We start from the raw sequence: 26,961 nt of genomic DNA, 5'->3' as shown, positions 1-26,961 counted from the left end.
ATAAATTGTTGTCTTTTGAAAATTCACATAACAATTAGCTGAGGAATGTCTTATTTGAGGATAAAAATACTGGTCTTACTTCCTCTTCTCCCAATCCAGAAAGTGATGTCAATAATGATCTACAGATGTAAGGTGATGCAGATTTAAGGGAATATATTGGAGCACTGCCGACCACTGACTGCATTAGAGATCTATTTAAAGAATTCACTCAAACAGTAAAAGGAGGACATCTCTGAGCTTAAGAAAGATGTCAAAAAAGTTTATTCATGGAACAGCTTGTATAAACATAAACAGCTGTCTGTGTATGGTTTTCTGGCTTGGTTTCCTACTCTCAATCATTGTTAAGAAGACCTGTATAAAGGGTCTGCATTGATTCAAAGGAACGCTGCCATCCAATAGGTAGCACTGCAAAGGTATTATTCCATCTTCCTTATTTGCATAAATTACCCAGAGGAGCATACATAGCCATATAAGTCTCCTAACTCATTTTCAGTTGTCTTTTCACACCCCTTCTGGGTGCTCTCCTTGGGGAGAGATAATGACATCCCCCGATCCACTCACCCCTTATGTGTCTCCACACACTATTTGGGTGCTCTCCTTAAGTGAGAGACGACACTCCTCTTGACCCATGTTACAGACCTCTCACCAGCTAAGCCAGAAACCTACTGCACACTGATGAGGAGCAAACACCCTGAAACAGCTGTCTGTGTATGGATTCTTGCTTGGTTTCCTATTCCCGATCATTGTTATAAAGGCCTGTATAAAGGCTCTGACATCCAATAAGTGGTACTGCAGAGGTATTATTCCATCTTACTTATTTGCAACTCTAGAAGATACATGCACCCAAGTGATTAACCATTCTTAAAGAGTGATGGAAATTCTTACAAACATAAAGAACTCTATCTTCAAAAATTGCATATCAATGATCTGGAAAACCATTCTAGAAGAAATAATTTATGCATAAGGGGAATCCTGGAAACTGTTCCAGAATAAGATAGGTCTTTCACTCAGTGCTAGAATTCTTCTTCGCCAATAAAAAGGAACAGAGGGGTTGCTACTGTTTTGAATAAAAAAAAAAAAACTTTTAATTTTCAAGGTATTAAAACTGATCCAGAGGCCTGTTATGTCTTCTTAAAGGGCACCGTATATGATAAAATGTTTATATTTGTAAACGTTTATGCACCAAATGCCCATAAAGCAATTTTTTTTCTAACGTCTTTGACCATTTGCAGAATTTTATAGAGAGATACTTAATACTAGGAGGTGACTTTAAAATCCCATTAAAAAAAAAAAAAAAAAATTATTTGTCAACTTCCACTTAGTAGTTCCTTTGAGAATTTCTCACTAGAGATGAGCGAGTATACTCGCTGAAGGCAATTGCTCGAGCGAGCATTGCCTTTAGCGAGTACCTGCCCGCTCGAGACTGAAGGTTCGGGTGCCGGCGCGGGGAGCGGTGAGTAGCGGCTGTCAGCAGGAGGGACTGGGGGGGAGAGAGGGAGAGAGAGATCTCCCCTCCGTACTGCCCCACTCTCCCCGCAGCTCCCTGCCCGCCGCCGGCACCCGAACCTTCAGTCTCCAGCGGGCAGGTACTCGCTAAAGGCAATGCTCGCTCGAGCAATTGCCTTTAGCGAGTATACTCGCTCATCTCTATTTCTCACCCTTCCTCAAAAGAATTCTCCTTTTACTCTGCAGTACATAAGAAATACTCAAGAATTAATTATATATTTTTTATGTTCCACTGTAATTGGTACAGTAATTAAGACCTTGCCAGAGTCCATTCTCTATTCTGATCATGCTCCTTTTTTGAATATTGATATTACACTTAATAAAAGATCAAAAAGAAGGAACACATTCATAAAGTAAAACTCAAATTAGATTTGGCAGAATCCTTTAGTTCCTCAATGCTGTGGGAAGTTCACAGGGCAGTAGTTAGAGATCTGTTGATTGAACTAGGTTCTAGGAAAAAAAAAGAGAGAGAGAAATAAATTCCTTACTTGAACAGATAAAAGTGCTTGAAGCTCACCATAAAATAACAAACTATAAATTTGGAAAAGGATTTGTTTAATTTACGCATCAGATTGAGAGATCTTCTTAATTAACCCTTTCCAATCCACTGTCTGACCTCTGAAGACATTATGATTTAAGGCTGTACAGCTCCAATGTTGGAAGACGTCCGTCAGGGTTCTCTTACTGTATATTGCCAGCCTCTCTGCTGTTGGAGCCTATCCAACGTGTCACCTCATGCAGTACTGGCTTTAGCCAGCAGATAGCGCCATTCTATAACAGCAGAAAAAGAGTAAGCCCCCTAGGAAAACCAGGATACAAATTGGATTGGAAAGGGTTAAAGAACGGAAAGATATCTCTTTTATGCAGGATTTAAGCATTACTCCTTTTCAGAAAAATGCAGTAAAAGATTAGCATTCTTGATTAAAAAGCAAAATGTTAAAACCTTTATTTCGAAAATCAAAGATAAAAACGATAAACTATTGCATAAAACGGAGGAAATAACAATTTAAATATTATACAGATTTATACAGCATTAATAGCACGCCAGAGAATAGATATCAGAAAATTCAAAAGATGCAAAAAATTCCAGATTGTATTAATTTTCCTCAATGTTCTGATATTCAAAAAAGATCTTTAAACAAACTGATTACACTTCAAGAAGTTGAAAAAAGTATTAACCTATGCCCCAAGGGCAGCTCCTCCTCTTATAAAACTTTTAGGGAAACCCTAGCCCCACATGTACTTCAATATTTTAATTATATGAATGAAAACCAACTGTCACGGCTTGTCGGTCGTGACATTTGGTGTGTTTTCTTTCCCTGGTCTACCTACCAGCAGGTAGAGAAGGCTTTATAGTCCTACGCCTCTCTTAGCTCATTGCTGTTTATTCTGCAGTTCAGTTGGTCGTGGTGGTTGGTGCAGTGTCCAAGTCTGCATGTTTGTCAGGTGTTGCAGGCACTTCGAGAAAACAATTTGTTTGCTAAAAGGGAGAAGTGTGTTTTTGCCATACATGAGATTACTTTTCTTGGGCATGTTATAACCCCGCATAGTTTTAAGATGGATCCAGATAAAGTCCAAGCTGTTTTGGACTTGGTTCAGCCAGAGAATCTGTAGGAGCTCCAAAGCTTTTTGGGGTTCGCTAACTATTACCGAAAATATGTATGGGGATTTTTGAAAATGGTTAAACCATTGACGCATATGACCAAGAAAAGTTATTTTCATTCTAAATGGTCTCTGAAAGCGTTACATTCTTTTTATGCCTTGAAAAGGTGTTTTGCAGCAGTTTCTACTCTTATACACCTGGATTCTTCCAAACCCTTTATGGTAGAGGTGGATGCCTCAGGGTTGGGAGCAGTTCTGTCTCAGGGCACTAGTGAGTTGAACAATCTTTGGCCTTGTGCTTTCCTTTCACAGAAGTTTATCTCGACCGAACAAAATTATGACATAGGCAATAGAGAACTGTTGGCTATTAAATAGGCCTTTGCAGAGTGGCGGCATCTACATGAAGTAGTGCTCTAGCATATATAAAGGAGGGGATTCCTATACAGATGGATGCTTAAAAAAGGGGCGCTGTTGTTCCAAAACGCGTTGCATTGTGTTGGCCATTTGTCATGTGTATTATGGTTTTTTGTTTGTATAATTAGTGTTTGCTAAGTCTTGGAGGATTCTGACTTGGACATCCAGTCGGGGGAGATATCTTAAGGCTCTTTCATCCAAAAAAGGAGGGTCTCCAAGGAGGGGACCTCCCGAAGAAGTAAGTGCTTCTGTCACAATATAAAAGAATATTTGTTTACACATCCCATCCATATAAAGAGCGCAGAACTGCACATTTATTTAGCTTGTTTTGGTTATTTTCCTGGGTTCCTGAATCTGGAGTTAGGTTCCTGCGGCTCACCAGAGGACCCCATCTGGTTAAAGGAAGGGATTTTCCCCGGACATACTTTGTTGTGTCAGTTTCCCCTGTCTGGGGGGACAAGGCCACAAGCACCAGGAGAGTCCCCTCTACTTTATTAATATATTGAAAATTGTGTACCCTGAGTACTATTCCTGATATATTTTTGAATCTACATGAAGGGGCTACACATAAAGTGACTGGTTTTACAGATCACAAAAATCGGATATATTTATATGCAGCTAAGAGACTTAAGCCTAGACAGGCGAAGTGGTGGTTGTTGTTTTCTAGTTTCGAACTTTGTGGTTAAATACCGTCCTGGTAGTCGAAGTGTCAAAGCAGATGCTCTGTCTAGGAGTTTTGTTTCAATGGTCTCTGAATCACCTGCGCCCATTCTGTTCGAAGGAGTGGTGATGTCAGCAGTGCCCCTAGATCTGGAGGAGCAGATTTGTTAGGCCCAAGACTTGGCTCCTTTGGGTCTGTCAGAGGGGAAGCTTTTTGTTCCCCTACATTTGAGGCTTCAAGTACTCTCCAAAATGCACAGTTCTGTTCTGGCAGGGCATCCAGGCATTAATAATACTGAAAAGTTGGTAAATACAATTTTTTGATCATCGTCTTTAAGATGAGATGTTTTAGTTATGTTTCCTATTGTAAAGTTTGTGCTAGAAACAAATCGCCTCAGAATCTCCCTGCCAGGAAGTTGTTGTCCCGCCTAGTTTCTCAGAAATCTTGCAAAAACCAAAAATAGGAACGGCAGCACTGAAGTAACAGCAAACAGCTGTGGGAGGAAACAAGACTGGTTTGTGCATGCCCACCTAGACTCCGGACTCCAGGCATCCACCGCACATTGTAATCAGTAAATTATGGAAAGGCAGCACATGGGAAAAAAGTCTTCTTACTAGATATTATTCATAAGTAGTCTTTATTCATAGTCCACAGAAAAAGACGCAACGTTTCGACCAATGTTGCTATGGTCTTTGACAAAGACCATAGCAACATTGGTCGAAACGTTGCGTCTTTTTCTGTGGACTATGAATAAAGACTACTTATGAATAATATCTGGTAAGAAGACTTTTTTCCCATGTGCTGCCTCTCAGAAATCTTGGACCCATCTGTCCATGGATTTCATCACTGACTTGCCTTTCTCCAAGGGAAACAGTGTTATCTGAGTCAAGATTAATCAGTTCAGCAAGGTTTGTCGGTCTTCTCGCTTGCTCCCTGTTAGGATCAGGTAGCAGGCCGAGTGGCATATTTGCACTTATGAGCGCGGTCAGTCTGCTGTTAGGTAGGGACCTTTCCCAGTTAGGAGCAGGGGCAGCTTTTCCTCTTGTTTTGTGTTTTCCTTTGTTGAATAGGGGTTTTACTGCAGCATTGCACTTCCCCTTTGTCTGGTGTCTGCATCTGGGCAAGGTGTGTATAGCGCCCAGGTCGAATGAGACACCAACCATTTCCAGAAAGAAGCTCTGTTTGCCCATAAAACTCCTTGCAAAAGAGAGGAAATATACCACTCTTCGTAACGGCTCTAGGCCTATCTCACTGATTAACAATGGCATTAAACTTTATTAAAATTTTAACTAATCGAATGAAAGCCTTATGGTCCTCTTACGCAGGATGAGCTGTCTTGCAAACAATGCCTGACAGTTTGTCCCAGTGAGTCTCACTCTTGTGCTGTTACACAGGAATGAGTATCGTTGGCATCACTCACAGCGCTACTAGTATGAAGGCAGAGGGGAGTGGGCTGAGGAGCATTCTGCCCCCTCCCGCCTCCATTCACAGTAAGCAGATAGTTGTTCAAAAGTGAACGACTGATGTTTACACTGAACCACGTCTTTCAGTTTTTTTGCAGGCAGAAACTGAACAACTAAACAATTCTCATTCAGTCATTAGTTGCTGCATGCATTTAGGGTGCATTCACACGAGCGTGTGCATAAGCGTACATTGATGCACACGAAACCGCGCACACTGTGACAGCTGTGGCAGGGGATTCTTTACTTCCTGCTGGGAGTCCCCTTGTCACTAAACACTGTGACAGTGTTCAGTGACAAGGGGACTCCCCGCTGGGGAATATTGACACACACCACAGACCTATGGTGCATGCATGTCCTATGTTTTGCAGGTAAGTGCGTTTGCATGCCTGTAAAACAGGGATATGTGAACACACCATAGGGAACAAATGGTTCTAATAGGCGCGCGTTTTTGTGCACGCAATTGTACGCACATAAACACGCTCGGCTGAATCCACCCTTACATGGGACGATTATCCTTCAGAATCCCGCAGGAGCGTGGAAATTATCCCATGTAAAAGGGCCATTACATCCCAACGTAATCAACACAGAACACCTTGGGTTTACGCCATTTAGAGAAGCCAATTATAACACCTTTAGAATCTTAAATATTATTCACTTTGCTAAAGACAATAAAATCCCTTTGACTTTTCTTACAACAGATACAGAAAAAGAATTCCATAAAGCTGATTGGCTGTTTTGTCAAATTTTTTGTCAATAAACTGAAATTTGTTTCCTGAATTATTTGTAGATAAGATTATGGAACTATATTTAAGTCTCTCTGAAAAAAAGAAGGTCAATAACAAATTTTCTCTTCATTTTGACATAAGGAATGGTACAAGACAAGTATACTCCCTTTCGCCATTGCTTTTTGTGTTAATAATAGAAGTTTTTGTAGAAAAATTAAGGCAAAATAGATGTGTTAGTGGTCTGATGTGTGCTCAGAAAGAGCATAAACCAGCCTCCTTAGCGGATGACATGTTAATAATACTTACTAGAGATCAGCGAGCCTACTCGGTAAGGCAGTTATTCGAGCGAGCATCGCTCTTCTCGAGTAACTGCTTAGGGATCCGAGCAGGCTCGGGTGGGCTGCGGGGGCGGGTGGGGTTAGCGGAAGGAAGAGTGAGTAAGATCTCTCTCTCTTCCCCCTGCTCCATTCCGCTCCCCCCCCACTCACCCCCGCAGCCCACCCGAGCCTGCTCAGATCACTAAGCAGTTACTCGAGAAGAGCGATGCTCTCTCAAGAAACTGCCTTACCGCGTAGGCTCGCTCATCTCTAATCCTTACCCATCCCCAAATCTCACACAAAGTGCTTTAATCGAAGAACTGAGTCTTTGGACAGATCTTTATCCAGATTGGAACTTCTCGACATAAGTATTAGTGCAATGACATGGTCCACAATTTCTAAAATATTTGATGATAAAGTCTTTCTCCGAAAACAATTGTTTTTGAGCAGATTAGGGTAAAACCAATTTAGTGCAGAGGACTACTTTATTATATGTCTATCTTGTGGAAATACTAGATGCAAATCCGGAGCTTTTTCCGTAAATTAATTTTGAAAGCAAATCATATGAAAGGCAAGATCTCTAAAACATACAAACTTTTTCTGCATGGTAATCAGCTAAGGCAACACTCCAGGGATAGATTGGAGGAGAAGACCATACAGTGTTCTCAAGACTTCTTTGGAAGATGTATGATAGTGAGAAATAAACTTAGAACTCACCCTGACGTGTCCGGACTCCCTGTATAGGGACAGTCCAGACAGTCCTGGAGCGCAGGGGCTTTTTTATGGTCTGACCACGGCCTATTTTTCTTTTTCTACATGGTAATGAGATCCCTTCTGACATTAAACACTGGGAACAGGGCATGAACACTACATTTACTACAGACCAGACTAAACAGTTCTTACTCCAATCACACTCTTTTTCAATATCAACACAATTGAAAGAATTCCACTATAAAATAATGTCCAGATAGCATGAAATCCCAGAATTATTACACAAGATAGATTCAAACTTCTCCCGGTTATGTTGGCATTGCTCAAAAGGTTTGAGCTCTTATTTACACATAGGGTTTCTCTGCCCCTTTATACAACCATATTGTAATGATCTGCAAGACATTTTTAATCTTATATTAGGATTTTAACCCTTTCCAATCCAATTTGTATCCTGAATTTGCTAGGGGGCTTACTCTTTTTCTGCCATTATACAACGGCGCTATATGCTGGCTAAAGCCGGTACTGCATGATGTGACACGTTGGATAGGCTCCAGCAGCAGAGAGGCTGGGAATATATAGTAGGAGAACCCTGACGGACGTCTTCAAACATCGGAGCTGTACAACCTTAAAGGAGATGTCCCGCGCCGAAACAGGTTTTTTTTTTTTAACCCCCCCCCCCCCGTTCGGCGCGAGACAACCCCGATGCAGGGGTTAAAAAAACCACCCGCACAGCGCTTACCTGAATCCCGGCGGTCCGGCGTCTTCATACTCACCTGCTGAAGATGGCCGCCGGGATCCTCTGGCTTCATGGACCGCAGGGCTTCTGTGCGGTCCACTGCCGATTCCAGCCTCCTGATTGGCTGGAATCGGCACGTGACGGGGCGGAGCTACACGGAGCTACACGGAGCCCCATAGAGAAGAGGAGAAGACCCGGACTGCGCAAGCGCGGCTAATTTGGCCATCGGAGGGCGAAAATTAGTCGGCACCATGGAGACGGGGACGCCAGCAACGGAGCAGGTAAGTATAAAACTTTTTATAACTTCTGTATGGCTCATAATTAATGCACAATGTACATTACAAAGTGCATTATTATGGCCATACAGAAGTGTATAGACCCACTTGCTGCCTCGGGACATCTCCTTTAAATCATAATGTCTTAAGAGGTCAGACAGTGGATTGGAAAGGGTTAATGTAAAGTTTTCTCCCAAACTTAATTTGCTACATTTAGATAACTTATAAATAGATTGTGGATATTCCCTTCCTCAGCAATGCAGCCAAAGTTTTAATACCTAGATATTGGAAAGAGAATGGGACACCTTCAGTCTCGGAATGGTACAATGAAGTAAATACTGTACATGCTTTTGAGAAAACCTGAAACCTGTGAGAAGGAAGTCTTGTGAAATATTTGGAATATGTTGCTTGAATTTCAGAACAAATACCAATTTCCTACAAGCTAAAAAAAGATAATGCCTTTTATTTTAATCATCAATTATATTAAAATAGAGACTACCAGGTAAAAATTCTTTGTTTTTCTTTAGTTTTTCTCGGGCTATCGTAGTCTCTAAATAAGAAGTTTTATTTTGTATTATTACTAAAGGGCACAGCAGAATTGTCTTTTGTTATAGTTCAATTTGTTAAATGACTGATTACTACCCCTCTAATTCGTATATACCTACTTGTTTATTTCCCATAATAAATTTAAAAAAAAATAGATTTGAGCAGAGAAATTAGAGAGAGAGAGAGAAAGAAAGAAAGAAAACCCGGCATCCCACATACAAAAATGCTCGAGTCTCCCATTGTAGTCAATAGGGTTCGTTACTCGGGTAGAGCTCTCGAATTTTATGAAAAGATCGACTCGCATAACGCGGACCCGAGCAGTTGGGTGCTCGCTCATCTCTAATCCTAAGATCTTAGATAAGGCATACGATTTTGCCAAACAAAAAAAAAAAAATCTGAATTACTGATCCCGAGAAATCGTGAAACATCAGCTGAGATCAGGATTATAGGGACTTATCACGCGGGCCATACCCAGGTCAGAGGTATTTTGGAAAAGTACTGGGATATTTTGATGAACGACAAAGAACTACAAAGTATGCTTCCTAAATCCCCAAGCATTACCTATGGACACGGACGAAATATCCATGACCATCTAGTCAAAAGCCACTATAAGCCCAATACCAGTCATGGCAATTGGCTCAGATGTTCCAAGCCCAAAAGCACATTTGCATGTTCCAAATGTGCGGCATGCACCTACATTCATAGAAGTAATTCATTCACTTCTGTGGTCACGGGCAAAAGTTATGAGATAAGAGACTTTATCAATTGTCTCACCATGAATGTCATCTATTTAATAATGTGCGCGTGCCAAAAACAATATGTGGGAAAGACACGACAACAATTAAGAAGACAAGTTTTGGGACACATAGATAATGTTAGGAGGAGAGAAAGTACTCCATTGTCCATTGTCAAATCATATCTGGGATAAGCACCGAGGCGACCCAGACTGTCTCAAATTCCAGAGCATTGAATTGGTGAAATGTGACATGATGGGGGGGGGGGGGGGGGGGGGGCGACATCGATCCATTGATTCTGCAACAGGAGGCAGCTTGGATATTCAGATTGGACACTGTAGCAACCCGAGGATTATTCGCTCACACCACAGCTAGACACCAATGGGTTAAACTCCAAAATCTGATTTATTTTCACCATTCTCAGCAATATCCGCTTGTTTCAGCACAGCTGCTCAGCAAATAAACTTAAATGTCCCTTTGTTTCATATAGTTCAATATACAGTCCATCTGTGTTTCTCACCCACTCTCCAGGGCAGCTTCATCCAGTTGTCTTCAGTTTAAAGTCTCACACAGCTTTTCTTTCTCAGGAATGCTTCACCCATTTTCCTGAGGCACACAGTCAGTCTCTTTGGTGTCCAGGTCCCTCTCTGGACATCTGTATGGCTTCCAGCCCAGGTCTCTCTCCAGACCTCTTGCTCCCAGTCTAGGTCTTCCCCTGGCTCTGTCTCGGGCTCTCACAGCCCAGGTCCCTCTCACTGGGCCTGTCTCAAGCTTGCAGCCCACTTCACCACTGACTGTAGTAGGAATGAACAGCTATATCTTAGTTCCTGACCACACCTGTGGGTGTTTTCTCTTGTCTCAGGCACCAGACTGTCTGTCTGTTACCCCCTAAAGGCCATTCTCAGTAGTGCACCTCTACAGACACTCCCCAACCTAAGGGGATTAACGAAAATCTGATGTTCAACTGTTTCCTCTAAATAGATTCTAAGCTTCATATTTCTTTTACTTTTTTTCACTCAATCCTGTATACTTTTTTAACATGGCTTCTACAATGCACAACTTACCTGTTGATTGCATTTTTTGCTCATAGAGTTCGAATACTATGATGGGCAAAAAGATGAACAATAAACACAGAGTATGGGCAGTACTGGTATTTGTATCTGTATTTCACCACTGCCCTAGCTCTTTTGTACTCTGTAGCAGGCAGTGGCCATATATATATAAAAAATATGGATTTTCCATATCTTCTTCATCAATAATTTTGCAGCCGTGTCACACAAAATAGTCATCCCTTTATATGCACTAGTCTCTCTGCTACCAACTTACCTACTCAGTATCCGGAAGTCTGGGTATCAATGCAGATTTTCCCACTTTCAAGATGGCACCACACGTCCCTGCCCATCTGCTGTGTCAGTATGTTATGACGCTTTAGTGCGCCCGCCTAAACCTCCATCATCCCGTATCGTGACCCTACTCAATGAGCATGCCAATGAGCAGTTGGAGGCAACTGGTTACCGGGACTACGTAGATGACACTCACTACTTCCAATTACCTGGAAGTGTGAGGGTTTCAGACGCACAGGCATTGCTTATCAACTTTGCAGGTTACATCGAACCGTCAGGTTATGGAGGAGCACGGTTGAGCCTGCATGGTATGTGCAATGGGCAGTTTGACAGCAGCATATTAGGAGACTATTTGTTTACTATTCACTTGGGACATCTGATTGGTTGAGTGACGCCTGAGAAACACCCACTAAGTGGATATCTAGCTAGCTGTATATACTGGGTTCCATGGGAAATTCTCCATATGCCCTGGTCTACTATCAAGGCCATGGGCTCTGCTCATTTTTTTATTTTGATTTCAAGATAGGGGGAGATTTTGCACAAAGAGCCATTGTGCTTACTTTAGAAGCAAGAGACGAAACATACAGCTAGATTACCGGCTAAATAGCTGAACTCTGGCCAATGAAGATAGCTCAGCCTAGGGTTGATAAATCTTTTTAGTAATATGGGGGAAATTTCATAGATATTGAAAACTCCATGATATCTCCTTAGGTTCTTTTAGAGTATTACAGACCAGTACTTACCTACTCTGAAAAGCATTTGGTATCATTAATAGGTTTAGTGTACTGGTTGTGTAGCTTCTTGCTTCTTACCCTATAACTTTATATACACACACATTATATTATTCATGCACTTGATTATTTGGTGCAGTTCAATCCTCAGACAATCTTTATATGCTCACATGTTGTGACTGTTGAGCGAGGCGTTCACCTCTTGGTCAGACACACTCTTGAGAAGCTCTCTACTTCCTGATGATCTGTGATATCTTGCAATGAAACACGTTGAATTTAATATCTGAGCTTGAGTTTTACCTGATCGTAACTACTCCTTTTGCGTTAATAACAAGATCATCTAACCAATTTCCAGATACCTACCATTTGGGAATTGATTCAAACGTCTTTGAGCATTAGGACCATACCCTCCCATTCTACTCTTTCTTGTGAATAAGTTCTATCAACCTAGAATAGGATACGTTTGCCAATGGGACACTGCCACCCATTTGGTGCTTATCGTAATCTGTACAGGCAGGGGCGCAACTATAGAGGGTGCAGGGGATGCGGTTGCACCCGGGCCCAGGAGCCTTAGGGGGCCCATAAGGCCTCTCTTCTTCATAGAGGGAGCCCAGTACTATGAATAAAGCATTATAGTTGGGGGCCCTGTTACAGGTTTTGCATTGGGTCCCAGAAGCTTCAAGTTATGTCTCTGTGCAGCATGGTTTAGGTATGGGTACAGGTACAGATACAGAAAGAGGGGGGGCCCCAGCTCACGATTTGCATCAGGGCCCCTGAGCCTTTAGTTACGTCCCTGAGCGTAATCTCTGGTTGAGCATCAATCCAATTAGTATTGAGGGATGGGTCCTTTACGTTTGTAGTGTGTCTGAGTGTTGTCGTTGTTGCCCTGTTGGAGACTGGCGAGCCCTTTCGTCCATATCTCATACATGTGACAATTGTGCCCGTGTGTGAATGTCTTTTATCTAAGTTAGAAATAACAATATACATTTTAATTCAAGTCTATTCTGTGAAGGGCTGTTTTGCAAACATAGACTCTTTCTGCCTCTGCGATTCAACATATATACATATAGTAAAACTGTATAAAGACATGCACAGTGCAGTATTAACAATCAGAACAGGGCAATATTTATGTAATAAACAGTGCAGCAATAAATCTTTAAGGGCTTAGTCACAAGGGCGCATTCGGGCGCTGATGCGGCCGTCTTCCTGCACGATAAGATGGCCGCAGTGCAAGTGCGGAGAAAAAACACATGACCAGCCCCATTGCCAGTGATGTGTTTTGTCTTCCGGCGCTGCGAAGAGTCGTCCGCACCTGCAGTGCAGCCGTCTTCTTCGTGCAGGAAGACGGGCGCATCGGTGGCCGAATGTGCCCGTGTGACTAAGCCCTAAGCATGTAAAGGCACGATACACAATTGGATGTATATTTGCTTTGGACACACCTTACAACTGCTGTCAGGGGACTGGGGTCCGGGTACTGGAAGTCCCTAAAAGCTACCCGCAACCCCTGTCCCTACCTACTTGCCCCCCTGGGCTAGGCCCCAGGGCGACAACTGGGCGACGGTCCCTATTCTCACTAGGGAAGCGGGGTAGGGGGTCAGACTTACAAACAAATACAGAGACAAACAGACACAGAGGCAAGTCAGGAAGTCCGGGTTGGCAACAGTAGAATACGCGGTACCAGGGATCAGGCGAGGTCAAAGTCAGGCCCAAAAGCAGAGGGTCACAACAGGAAATCAGATAAGAATAACACGGGTGTAGCCTGGAGACAAACATACACTGGCAATGCTGGAAGGAAACAGGCACGTATAAATGCTGTCAGAACTTCCGCCCCAGCAGCTGATTGGGGCAGGGAGCCTGCCAGCAGCCAGACCCAGACCTAAGTCAGCGAGTGCAGAGACCCAGACATCCAGCAATAAGTGCAGAACATGCTAATCAGAATGTCATGGCATTGCCGCATCCCCAGCAACCCGATTACCCAGGCGCTGCCCCCTGAGCACGGGAGCCTGCGACCGGAGCCAATGTCTGGGACCCCGGCGGCCAGGGGAGGTCACCAAGACCGGGGCTCCCCTGCGCCACACTCAATCCTTTTGGGTGATAGGACCGGTGGTGCGGGCACGGAGACCCCGAGAGCAGGCGGTCCTGACAACTGCATGGATAGTTTTTTTTATTTTTAAAGTGGTTGTACAAAAAATTACAAGTTATTCCCTATGCACAGGTTATCCACAAGATAGAGTATCAGTTAATGATTGGTTGGGGTCTCACCACTCCAATCTCGAAAATTGGGGTCCTGTATTCTGCTCTGCCTGTCATTGCGTGGGTTGCTTCTCCCTCAGCAGGGATGTCAGAATGAATGGAGTGCTGGCGGAGCATGCGCTATTGGTGCTACTTTCATTTCAATGGGGCTGATGGAAATACCCGAGTACTTATTGATTGACTATCTCCCCAGTCCTATAGAAAGTGAATGCGGGATGTAGCCTAGAGCGTGATGGGAACAGTGAAGGCACACCAGGAGAACCTCTACCTGTCCTGCTAGTTTGGCTCAATATTGAACAATATTTATATAACAGTAATAAGTAGTCCTTCTTTATTGGTGGGTTACTGGTGGAGTATTCAACCGCTTGAACTGAAATTACTTGTTGGGTAGGTGGGAGATTCCTGGATGTCGCTTCTTAGTCTATTGTAATCTCACTGTGATTTTGGGGGTTTCTTTCTGACCATTATCACTACATCTAGGTGATTAGAGCCCCGTGGGCTATGGGCTATATGCAGAGGTGTAACTTGAAGCTCCCGGGCCCCGATGCAAAACTTGTAACAGGGCCCCCAACTATAATTCTTTACTCATAGTACTGGGCTCCCTATATGGAGAAGAGAGGCCTTATGGACCCCTGAGGCTCCTGGGCCCGGGTGCAACCGCATCCCCTGCATCCTCTATAGTTACGCCCCTGGCTATATGTGTATGAGGCTTGATGTGGTGCTTTTTTCCCATTTCTTTTCTCCTTCTTCACATTTATTATGCAATGCAACCAGCTTCTCAGATTATATGAATACGTGTGCGACATAACAATGAATATCATTTACCATGGCTCAACAGGTGAATCTAATTACATGGAATGTGTGGGGTATGGACGATAAAAATAAAAGATGTACTATTTTTTGATCTATTCAGTAATTTCAACAAACTGCTGTCTGTTTATTCAGAACTCATTTAACAAAAGCATACTGTTCACTTGCATCATCACCATTCTTAATGGCCACATTCTATCCCTTCAGACATCCCTTTCAGATGTAAGTCATCCTGTACGAATAAAAAGGTGAGATTTATTTACCTAAGATGTTCTGTTGCTCAAAAGAATTATTTTTATTGGCAATATATATCCCCCCTCCATATTCCAGCGAATGTATTAAGAAGATTTTTTTTTCTAGCCTGATGAAGAACCCGAGAGGTTCACAAGCTCGCTATTACATCATGTATTTTTATTAGCCATTATAAGGTATCACATACAGATTACGTAATTTCTCTTGCTGGGAACAATCACACTTTGTATTAAGAAGATGATGGAGTTTATGGCTGTCTCTCCTGCTGTTCCCACATTGATGGTGGGCGATTTTAATTATTGCTTTGATGCCTGTTTGGACCGATTTAATAAAGGTTCTACGGTGGCTTCTTATTCCCCATCTACTTTTGCATGTTTATTAGTGGAATTAGGTTCATAGGATCTGTGGAGGCTGAGAAACCCAGAAGTTCAACAAAATTCTTTTCTAGTTGGCATAATATCCTTTCTAGAATAGATCTCCCGATAGGTACTCCATCTATGTTTTCCTATGTTCACAGAGTGGAATATCTGCTGTGAACTGTGTTTGATCATTCTCCACTGCGTTTGCTGTTGACAACAAATAGTAGGGGATTTAGTCTGGATAGAATTTGGAAGTTAAATCCCTTTTGGTTACATTTACTTGATGGCAATGCTAGAGCAAAAGAGGCTTTATTGGAATTCTTTCAGTGTAATATTGGTTCTCCTTCAGTGTCTGTAATTTGGAATGAGATATGAGCGAGCACGCTCAGATCAGGCAGATACTAGAGCGAGCATCGCTCTTCTCGAGTAACTGCATACTCGTCCGAGCAAATGCGGGGGGCGGCGGGGGTGAGCAGGGTTGGGGAGAGTGAGAGAGATCTCTTCCCCCACTCACCCCCACCTCCCCCCCCCGCATTTGGTTGGGCAGGTATACAGTTATTCGAGAAGAGCGATGCTTGCTCGAGTATCTGCCTTAACCGAGCGTGCTCGCTCATCTCTATATGGAATGCTATGAAGGCATTTATATGTGGTTATTACATGCAGAAGATTCTCCTACTAATGAGGTGGAAATTAATTGGAAAGAAACACAATTGCGCCTTGCGGATCACATGAGAGGTATTGCAAAAAGTACATGTCTTTTTAGGAATTGGAAGGTGAAGAAAGCAGGAAGTCACTTTTCTAACTCTATAATTAAGGCACAGGGATCATCATCTTATATGGTAGCATTGAGAAGGCCTGATAATCCTTCGGTTATAAGAAAGGATGAAATTTTGGAGACTTTTTTCCTCTGTTTTAAAAATTTGTACGCCGCTAAGTTAGGTGAGGACCAAGGAAGATCTTTATGAGGATTTAGCTGAAATGCAACCACCAATTTTGTCTGATGACCAGAGAGTGATTTTAGAGTCTTCTCTGACATTGAATGAGTTAAAGGATGCCGTACCAATGCTTCCTAATGAAAGAGCACCCAGGTTTGATGGCCTTCCGAACTATTTTTTTAAATGCTATCGAGATATGCTTCTACCACATTTACTGATGGTTTTTAATGAGTCACTGCACAAAGGTGTACTTCCACCTTCAGTGAGAGATGCTATAATTGGCTTAATTTCTAAACCGGGAAAGGATCTATTTCTTCCTGATTCTTATCGACCAATATCCTTATTGACCGCCGATTTGAAAATTCTGGTGAAGCTACTTGCTAACATTACTTTTGTTTATGACTCATTCAATAAATGAGAATCAGTCCGGCTTTATGGCAAACAAATCAACCGCTATAAACTTACTGAGACTATATTTGAATCTCCCGTTGGACCATCGAGTCAGTGGGAGCAGGGCTGTTTTTTCACTTGATGCTGCTAAAGCTTTTTACAGCATTTAATGGAAGTATTTATAGACTGTTCTTCATAGGATGGGGTTTGGTGAAAAGTTTTTGGCATGGGCTAAACTGCTTTATTCAAAGCCAAAGGCAAATGTGAGTATAAGTTGTCGTATTTCTAGATAGATGGTGTTAGAAAGGGAACAAGACAGGGGTGCCCCCTGCCCCCTCTTCTCTTTACTTTGAGCCCCTGGTTGGTTTAATAAAGCAATCACCTGATATAGTTGGATTGCAGTATAGAGAAATTGAGAAACGAATCTCATTATATGCAGATGATTTTTTGTTGTATACAGGGGGATGTGAGTAAATCTATGGGTTTTATTGTGTCTATTTTTGATAGATTTGGTAAGATGTCAGGTTTCACTATTAACTGGGGGAAATCTGTAATTCTTCCCTTAGATCCCTTGCCAGTGGATTTTTAATTGGAACATATGCAACTTCAAATAGTGAGGGAATTCAAATATTTGGGAGTTGTGGTATCTTCTAAGCCCTGAGACTTTATTCCTGCCAATTTGCTTCCATTTATGCAAATGTTTGAATATAAGGTCAAGGTTTGGGATTGCCTTCACTTTTCAATTATTGTCAGGGGAAATCTTATTAAAATGGATTTAATGCCACAGTTCCATTATATACTTCAAAATTCTCCGATTTGGATTCCATCATGATACTTTTTAGCGTTCATACGATTTTTAGGAGCTTATTGTGGAATAAGAAATCCACTAGAAGAAATTGGAAAATCTTCAAGGGATAAATAGTCTGGAGTGTTGGCAAATCCAAATGTTTGGATATATTTTTTGGCATCTCAGTTGAAACAGTTGGGGGTTGGGAAAAAAAGAAATGGGGTGCATTGAATGGCAAATTAGTTTCTAAAATGACAAGTTGTAGTCCCCTTATAATGGTATGTGAAAGGGGGATGAAAGGGATGATATCCTACAATTATTTTAATGATTTTAATTATGGGATAAATTTAAGTAGATTTTACAAGTAGATGGATTTACTATATACACTCCCCCCCCCTCCTGAGGAACCCTAAAGTTTTTTAGGTTGGAGGCATTTTCACTGTCGGAGAAAAGAGAGATGGTCATTTTGGAACATGTACATTCCGGGATTCTTTTTTATAGCTTTTAACAATTTAGAGAGCATTATGATAGTCCCCATAGCTACTTACCCAGTTCCTTCAAATACGACATGCATTTGATGCCCAGGCCTGGTCAGGATCTATCCTTATGGTCTAACACTCTTTGATGAGTTCTCTTGGGTGTTCTGGAGTTACAAAGGGTGTAATATCTTATTTATATGGACAGATTCTTTCTTATTATTTAAAGCAATTCTCAATAAAGGTAAACGAAAAATGGGAGAAAGATTGGGCCAAATCATTGATCATAAATGGGCTACAATGCTGCATATGATTCCAATGATATCGCTATCTGAAAGTCAATGAGTATCGCAATTATAATTAGTGCATAGAGTTTATTGTACTCCATTAATTTTTTTAAATATGGGTGTTAGATTAAACTCACTGTTGGAAATGTAATATGGATGGTACAAATTTAATGCCTATGTTCTGGGATTGTGTAAAATTGTGTGAATTTTGGTATGGGGTACTAGAGTTAAAGGAGATGTCCCGAGGCAGCAAGTGGGTCTATACACTTCTGTATGGCCATAATAATGCACTTTGTAATGTACATTGTGCATTAATTATGAGCCATACAGAAGTTATAAAAAGTTTTATACTTACCTGCTCCGTTGCTGGCGTCCTCGTCTCCATGGTGCCGACTAATTTTCGCCCTCCGATGGCCAAATTAGCCGCGCTTGCGCAGTCCGGGTCTTCTCCTCTTCTCTATGGGGCTCCGTGTAGCTCCGTGTAGCTCCGCCCCGTCACGTGCCGATTCCAGCCAATCAGGAGGCTGGAATCGGCAATGGACCGCACAGAAGCCCTGCGGTCCATGAAGACAGAGGATCCCGGCGGCCATCTTCAGCAGGTGAGTATGAAGACGCCGGACCGCCGGGATTCAGGTAAGCGCTGTGCGGGTGGTTTTTTTAACCCCTGCATCGGGGTTGTCTCGCGCCGAACGGGGGGGGGGTTTAAAAAAAAAAAAACCCGTTTCGGCGCGGGACATCTCCTTTAATTGAAAAAAATATCCTGCCAATATTGGTCTTAATCCCAGAACTTGTATATTGGTCTCCTTTTGTAAATCTGTACAGGTATATGTTCGGCCTAGCTCTTATATAAATGCTACTGTTATACACAGATATAGCTTCAGGCTGGCCGGAGTCTACATATATAATACTATAGTACACTGTATGTTTAGCTTTTTGTGGTTGCTTGTGCATTTGAGTTCTACAATGGGAATGTATCCTCAGGAGATTAAATTTTTCACATTATTTCCTTATATTTTTTCTAAACTTCTGTTGGATATTTTTGAAAACTAAATTTAAGTGATTATTCGTTTAACACCTTGAGTGGCGGGTTTCTTACCACCCTGTCAGACCCACCAGGGCAGGTTTTTTAAATTGTCTAATCATTGAATTTCAACTTATTTTCCAGTTGCGTTCCCAGAGCCATAACTTTTTCATTTTTCCATTGACAAGGCGATATGAGGGCTTGTTTTCTGCGGGACAAGTTGTACTTTTTTGATGGCATCATTTTTGGGTATATATAATGTATTGCATAACTTTTGTAAAAAAATTTGTAGGGAGATTGGGGGAAAAAAAAGAAATTCTGCCATTTGTTTTTTGGATTTCATTTTTACGGCGTTCAGCGTGCGGAATAAATAGTGTGATAACATTATTCTCTGAGTCACACGATCCCGGCGATACCGAGTTTATACAGTTTTTATGTTTCGCTATTTTTGTGCATTTTAAGCATTTTTTTTTATAGGTTTGCTTTTGTGTCGCCACATTCCAAGAGCCGGATTAATTTTATTTTTCTATTGCCAGCGCTCTGGAAGGCCGTGTTTTTTGCAGGATGAACTCCAGTCTTCATTTATCTATTTTTTTGGAACATGTAAAATTTTGATCGCTTTTTATTCCATTTTTTCTAGTGGCAAGATTAACAAAATCTGTAATTCTGGCATGTTTTTTTCTTTTTCTTTTTCACTGCATTCTCTGAGCAGTATAAATAATTTATTAAAGTCATTCTACAGTCCGGTATGATTATGCCAATACCAAATTGTAATAGTTTTTTTTCTTTTTCATGACTTTTTCACTAGAGATGAGCGAACGTGTTCTTCCGAGCTTGATATTCGTGCGAATATTAGGGTGTTCGGGATGTTCGTTATTCGTAACGAACACCATGCGGTGTTCTGGTTACTTTCACTTCCTTCCCTGAGACGTTAGCGCGCTTTGTTTTGGCCAATTGAAAGACAGGGAAGGCATTACAACTTCCCCCTGTGTTGTTCCAGCCCTATACCACCCCCCTGCTGTGAGTGGCTGGGAAGATCAGGTGTCACCCGAACATAAAAGTCGGCCCCTCCCGCGGTTCGGCTCAGATGCCGTGTGAGTTAGTGAGGGACAGTGCTGTTTGTACCGGAGCTGCTGTAGGGAAAGAATTGGTAGTTAGTGTAGGCTTCAAGACCCCCCAAAGGTCCTTATTAGGGCCACTGATAGCTGTGTGTTGGCTGCTGTTAGCAGTGCCATTTTTTTATCCTCAAAATCGGCTCTGCAGAGCGTTGCACCCGGCATTAGGGACAGAAGTGCTGCATAGGCAGGGAGAGTGTTAGGAGTGAGTGTAGCCTTCAAGAACCTCAACGGTCCTTTCTAGGGCCATATTTATCCGTGTGCAGTACTGTCCAGGCTGCTGTTAGCTGTGCTGCATTTTTTTTTGCTTCTCAAAATCGCCTCTGCAGAGCATTGCACCCTCCATTGATACTGCAGGGAAAGAATTGTATAGGCAGGGCCACAACACAGTTATTATTCATTGAATATACGCAGTGCTGCCTTTTGCTTGTAAAACAAGTGAAAATAATTCTATTTGTCCTGCCTCTGTCCGTCCTAAGGGCGGTGGACACGTGTCGGCTGCGTGTGCAACCTGTAAAAATCATACGCACCCAGCTACGTTTTACTCCTGGCTTCGCCATTTGCTTTCCTTAATTGGGAAAAAAAATACCTGCTCTGCCACAGTTAATAACTCTGCTACCCTCACGTTCTGTGACACATTAGCAGGAAAACAGCACAGTTATTAAACTTCTCATGTTCATAGAATATACGCAGTGCTGCCTTTTGGTGCAAAAAAACGGAAAATAATTCTATTTGTCCTGCCTCTGTCCGTCCTAACGCCGGTGGACACGTGTCGGCTGCGTGTGCAACCTGTAAAAATCATACGCACCCAGCTACGTTTTACTCCTGGCTTCGCCATTTGCTTTCCTTAATTGGGAAAAAAAATACCTGCTCTGCCACAGTTAATAACTCTGCTACCCTCACGTTCTGTGACACATTAGCAGGAAAACAGCACAGTTATTAAACTTCTCATGTTCATAGAATATACGCAGTGCTGCCTTTTGGTGCAAAAAAACGGAAAATAATTCTATTTGTCCTGCCTCTGTCCGTCCTAACGCCGGTGGACACGTGTCGGCTGCGTGTGCAACCTGTAAAAATCATACGCACCCAGCTACGTTTTACTCCTGGCTTCGCCATTTGCTTTCCTTAATTGGGAAAAAAAATACCTGCTCTGCCACAGTTAATAACTCTGCTACCCTCACGTTCTGTGACACATTAGCAGGAAAACAGCACAGTTATTAAACTTAGATTATTCATTCACTAGAGGCAGTGGGGCCTTTCGTTTTCAAAAAAGGGAAAAAATTATATTTGGCCTGCAGTCTTGCGCCAATTTATTAGCTGCCTGTGAAATCAAATCACTGGTAATACAGCATGCTGAGGGGTAGGGGTAGGCCTAGAGGACGTGGACGCGGCCGAGGACGCGGAGGGCCAAGTCAGGGTGTGGGCACAGGCCAAGCTCCTGATCCAGGTGTGTCGCAGCCGACTGCTGCGCGATTAGGAGAGAGGCACGTTTCTGGTGTCCCCACATTCATCGCCCAATTAATGGGTCCACGCGGGAGACGGTTATTAGAAAATGAGCAGTGTGAGCAGGTCCTGTCCTGGATGGCAGAAAGTGCTTCGAGCAACCTATCGTCTACCCGCAGTTCTGCGCCGTCCACTGCTGCCAATCCGAATCCTCTGTCTGCTGCTCCTCCTTCCTCCCAGCCTCCTCACTCCACTACAATAACACCTGCTCAGGAGCGGGAACACTCCCAGGAACTGTTCTCGGGCCCCTGCTTAGATTGGGCAGCAGCGGTTCCTCTCCCACCAGAGGAGTTTATCGTCACTGATGCCCAACCATTCAAAAGTTCCCGGGGTCCGGGGGAAGAGGCTGGGGACTTCCGCCAACTGTCTCAACAACTTTCTGTGGGTGAGGAGGACGATGACGATCAGACACAGTTGTCTTGCAGTGAGGTAGTAGTAAGGGCAGTAAGTCCGAGGGAGCAGCGCACAGAGGATTCGGAGGAAGAGCAGCAGGACGATGAGGTGACTGACCCCACCTGGTGTGCAACGCTTACTCAGGAGGACAGGTCTTCAGAGGGGGAGTCAAGGGCATCAGCAGGGCAGGTTGCAAGAGGCAGTGCGGTGGCCAGGGGTAGAGGCAGGGCCAGACCGAATAATCCACCAAGTGTTTCCCAAAGCGCCCCCTCGCGCCATGCCACCCTGCAGAGGCCGAGGTGCTCTAAGGTCTGGCAGTTTTTCACAGAGACGCCTGACGACCGACGAACAGTGGTGTGCAACCTTTGTCGCGCAAAGCTCAGCCGGGGAGCCAACACCAACAGCCTCACCACCACCACCATGCGCAGACATATGATGGCCAAGCACCCCGCAAGGTGGGACGAAGGCCATTCAGCGCCTCCGGTTTGCACCCCTGCCTCTCCCCCTGTGCCCCAACCTGCCACTGAGATGCAACCCCCCTCTCAGGACACAGGCACTACCGTCTCCTGGCCTGCACCCACACCCTCACCTCCGCTGTCCTCGGCCCCATCCAGCAGTGTAGTTCGGCGCACCGTCCAGCCGTCGCTTGCGCAACTGTTGGAGCGCAAGCGCAAGTACGCCGCCACGCACCCGCACGCTCAAACGTTAACCGTCCGCATAGCAAAATTCATCAGCCTTGAGATGCTGCCGTATAGGGTTGTGGAAACGGAGTTCTTCAAAAGTATCATGGAGGCGGCGGCCCCGCGCTACTCAGTTCCCAGTCGCCACTACTTTTCCCGATGTGCCGTCCCAGCCCTGCACGACCACGTCTCCCGCAACATTGTACGCGCCCTCACCAACGCGGTTACTGCCACGGTCCACTTAACTACGGACACGTGGACAAGCACAGGCGGGCAGGGCCACTACATCTCCCTGACGGCACATTGGGTGAATTTAGTGGAGGCTGGGACAGAGTCAGAGCCTGGGACCGCTCACGTCCTACCCACCCCCAGAATTGCGGGCCCCAGCTCGGTGGTGGTATCTGCGGAGGTGTATGCTTCCTCCACTAAAGCACCCTCCTCCTCCTCCTCCTCCTCCTCCTCCTCCTCCTCTGTCTCGCAATCAAGATGTGTTAGCAGCAGCATGTCGCCAGCAGTCGGTGTCGCGCGGTGTGGCAGCACAGCGGTGGGCAAGCGTCAGCAGGCCGTGCTGAAACTACTCAGCTTAGGCGATAAGAGGCACACGGCCCACGAACTGCTGCAGGGTCTGACACAGCAGACCGACCGCTGGCTTGCGCCGCTGAGCCTCCAACCGGGCATGGTCGTGTGTGACAACGGCCATAACCTGGTGGCGGCTCTGCAGCTCGGCAGCCTCACGCACGTGCCATGCCTGGCCCACGTCTTTAATTTGGTGGTTCAGCGCTTTCTGAAAAGCTACCCACGCTTGTCAGACCTGCTCGTAAAGGCGCGCCGGCTCTGCGCACATTTTCGCAAGTCCCACACGGACGCTGCCACCCTGCGCACCCTGCAACATCACTTTAAGCTGCCAGTGCACCGACTGCTGTGCGACGTGCCCCCACGGTGGAACTCTACGCTCCACATGTTGGCCAGGCTCTATGAACAACGTAGAGCTATAGTCGAATACCAACTCCAACATGGGCGGCGCAGTGGGAGTCAGCCTCCTCAATTCCTTTCAGAAGAGTGGGCCTGGTTGGCAGACATCTGCCATGTCCTTGGTAATTTTGAGGAGTCTACCCAGGTGGTGAGCGGCGATGCTACAATCATTAGCGTCACCATTCCTCTGCTATGCATCTTGAGAAATTCCCTGCAAACCATAAAGGCAGCTGCTTTGCGCTCGGAATCGGGGGCGGGGGAAGACAGTATGCCGCTGGATAGTCAGGGCACCCTCCTGTCTATTTCTCAGCGCGTACAGGAGGAGGAGGAGGAGCATGAGGAGGATGAGGAGGAGGGGGAAGAGACAGCTTGGGCTGCTGCTGACGGTACACCGGCTGATTGCCTGTCATCCTTTCAGCGTGTATGGCCTGAGGAGGAGGAGGAGGAGGAGGAGGAGGAGGATCCTGAAAGTGATCTTCCTAGTGAAGACAGCCATGTGTTGCGTACAGGTACCCTGGCACACATGGCTGACTTCATGTTAGGATGCCTTTCTCGTGACCCTCGCGTTGCACGCATTCTGGCCACGACGGATTACTGGGTGTACACACTGCTCGATCCACGGTATAAGGAGAACCTGCCCACTCTGATTCCCGAAGAGGAAAGGGGTTCGAGAGTGTTGCTATACCACAGGACCCTTGCGGACAAGCTGATGGTAAAATTCCCAGCCGACAGCGCTAGTGGCAGAAGGCGCAGTACCGAGGGCAAGGTAGCAGGGGATGTGCGTAGATCGAGCAGCATGTACATCCCAGGCAGTGCAACAGTCTTTAAGGGCCTGGCCAGCTTTATGGCTCCCCACCAAGACTGTGTCACCGCTCCCCAGTCACGGCTGAGTCGGCGGGAGCACTGTAAAAGGATGGTGAGGGAGTACGTAGCGGATCGCACGACCATCCTTGGTGACGCCTCTGCCCCCTACAACTACTGGGTGTCGAAGCTGGACACGTGGCCTGAACTAGCGCTGTATGCCCTGGAGGTGCTTGCTTGTCCTGCGGCTAGCGTCTTGTCGGAGAGGGTGTTTAGTGCGGCTGGGGGAATCATCACAGATAAGCGTAGCCGCTTGTCAACCAACAGTGCCGACAGGCTAACACTCATCAAGATGAACAAAGGTTGGATTTCGCCAGACTTCTGTTCTCCACCAGCGGACAGCAGCGATACGTAAGCAATACGTAGGCTGCACCCGCGGATGGAAGCTACGTTCTCTCTCACCATCCAAAACGGGGACATTTCTGCTTCATCAATCTGTGTCTAATATTCCTCCTCCTCCTCCTCCTGAAACCTCACGTAATCACGCTGAACGGGCAATTTTTCTTAGGGCCACAAGGCTCACTCAAATAATTTTTCTGAACAATTTTTATAAGTTTCAATGCGCTTAAAAGCGTTGGAACTTTAACTTGAACCAATTTTTCGTTACACTGGGCTGCCTCCAGGCCTAGTTACCACTTAAGCCACATTAACCAAAGCGATTAATGGGTTTCACCTGCCCTCTTGGCTGGCCATGGCCAATTTTTGGGATGTACATTAGTACTGTTGATACAGCAATTTTTGTGGGCCCTCGCCTACAGTGTAATCAAATTAATTTTTAGCCCACCTGCATTACAGCTGACGTTACCTCAGCTGTGTTGGGCAATGCAATGGGATATTTTTATGTACCGCCGGTGGGTTCCAGGGAGCCACCCATGCTGTAGGTGCACACGGAGTTTTTAATACATCTGTCCACTTGTAAAGAACCCCAGTCTGACTGGGGCATGCAGTGTGGGCCGAAGCCCACCTGTATTACGCACGACATTACTACCTCAGCTGTGTTGGGCAATGCAATGGGATATTTCTATGTACCGCCGGTGGCTTCCTGGCACCCACCCATGCTGTGGGTCCACAGGGAATTATAAATGCATCTGTTTCCACTTATAAAGAAACCCAGTCTGACTGGGGCATGCAGTGTGGGCCGAAACCCACCTGCATTAACCCTTTCCAGTCCACTGTGTGACCTGTGAAGACATTAGGGTTTAAGGCTGTACAGCTCCGTTGTTGGTAGACGTCCGTCGGGGTTCTCTTACTGTATATTGCCAGCCTCTCTGCTGTCGGAGCCTATCCTACGTGTCAGCTCATGCAGTACTGGCTTTAGCCAGCATATAGCGCCGTTGTATAACGGCAGAAAAAGAGTAAGCCCCCTAGGAAAACCATATACAAATTGGATTGGAAAGGGTTAAGCACAACATTACTACCTCAGCTGTGTTGGGCAATGCAATGGGATATTTTTATGTACCGCCGGTGGGTTCCAGGGAGCCACCCATGCTGTAGGTGCACACGGAGTTTTTAATACATCTGTACACTTCTAAAGAACCCCAGTCTGACTGGGGCATGCAGTGTGGGCCGAAGCCCACCTGTATTACGCACGACATTACTACCTCAGCTGTGTTGGGCAATGCAATGGGATATTTCTATGTACCGCCGGTGGCTTCCTGGCACCCACCCAGGCAGTGGGTCCACAGGGAGTTTAACCTACATGTGTCCACTTCTAAAGAACCCCAGTCTGACTGGGGCATGCAGTGTGGGCCGATGCCCACCTGCATTATGCACGACATTGCTACCTCAGCTGTGTTGGGCAATGCAATGGGATATTTTTGTGTACCGCCGGTGGGTTCCAGGGAGCCACCCATGCTGTAGGTGCACACGGAGTTTTTAACACATCTGTACACTTGTAAAGAACCCCAGTCTGACTGGGGCATGCAGTGTGGGCCGAAGCCCACCTGTATTACGCACGACATTACTACCTCAGCTGTGTTGGGCAATGCAATGGGATATTTCTATGTACCGCCGGTGGCTTCCTGGCACCCACCCATGCTGTCGGTCCACAGGGACTTCACAATAGGGAGTTGTACCTGCCTGTGTCTATGAATTAAAAAGCCC

General features: G+C 44.8%; 1 protein-coding gene across 1 annotated transcript in view; it reads right to left on the bottom strand.

Moving 5' to 3' along the window:
• Positions 1-1,648: 1,648 nt before the first annotated feature.
• Positions 1,649-26,961, bottom strand: part of LOC136587953 (uncharacterized) — a 120,834-nt gene continuing 95,521 nt past the window's right edge. Inside the window, exon 7 of the mRNA XM_066586809.1 lies at positions 1,649-1,956. The gene's annotated coding sequence lies outside the window, so the exon portion shown is untranslated. The remainder of the gene's footprint in view (positions 1,957-26,961) is intronic.

The sequence above is a fragment of the Eleutherodactylus coqui genome, chromosome 13 (assembly GCF_035609145.1).
Source record: "Eleutherodactylus coqui strain aEleCoq1 chromosome 13, aEleCoq1.hap1, whole genome shotgun sequence".
NCBI classification, from domain to species: Eukaryota; Metazoa; Chordata; class Amphibia; order Anura; family Eleutherodactylidae; genus Eleutherodactylus; species Eleutherodactylus coqui.
This window is presented reverse-complemented; position numbering and strand designations above follow the sequence as displayed.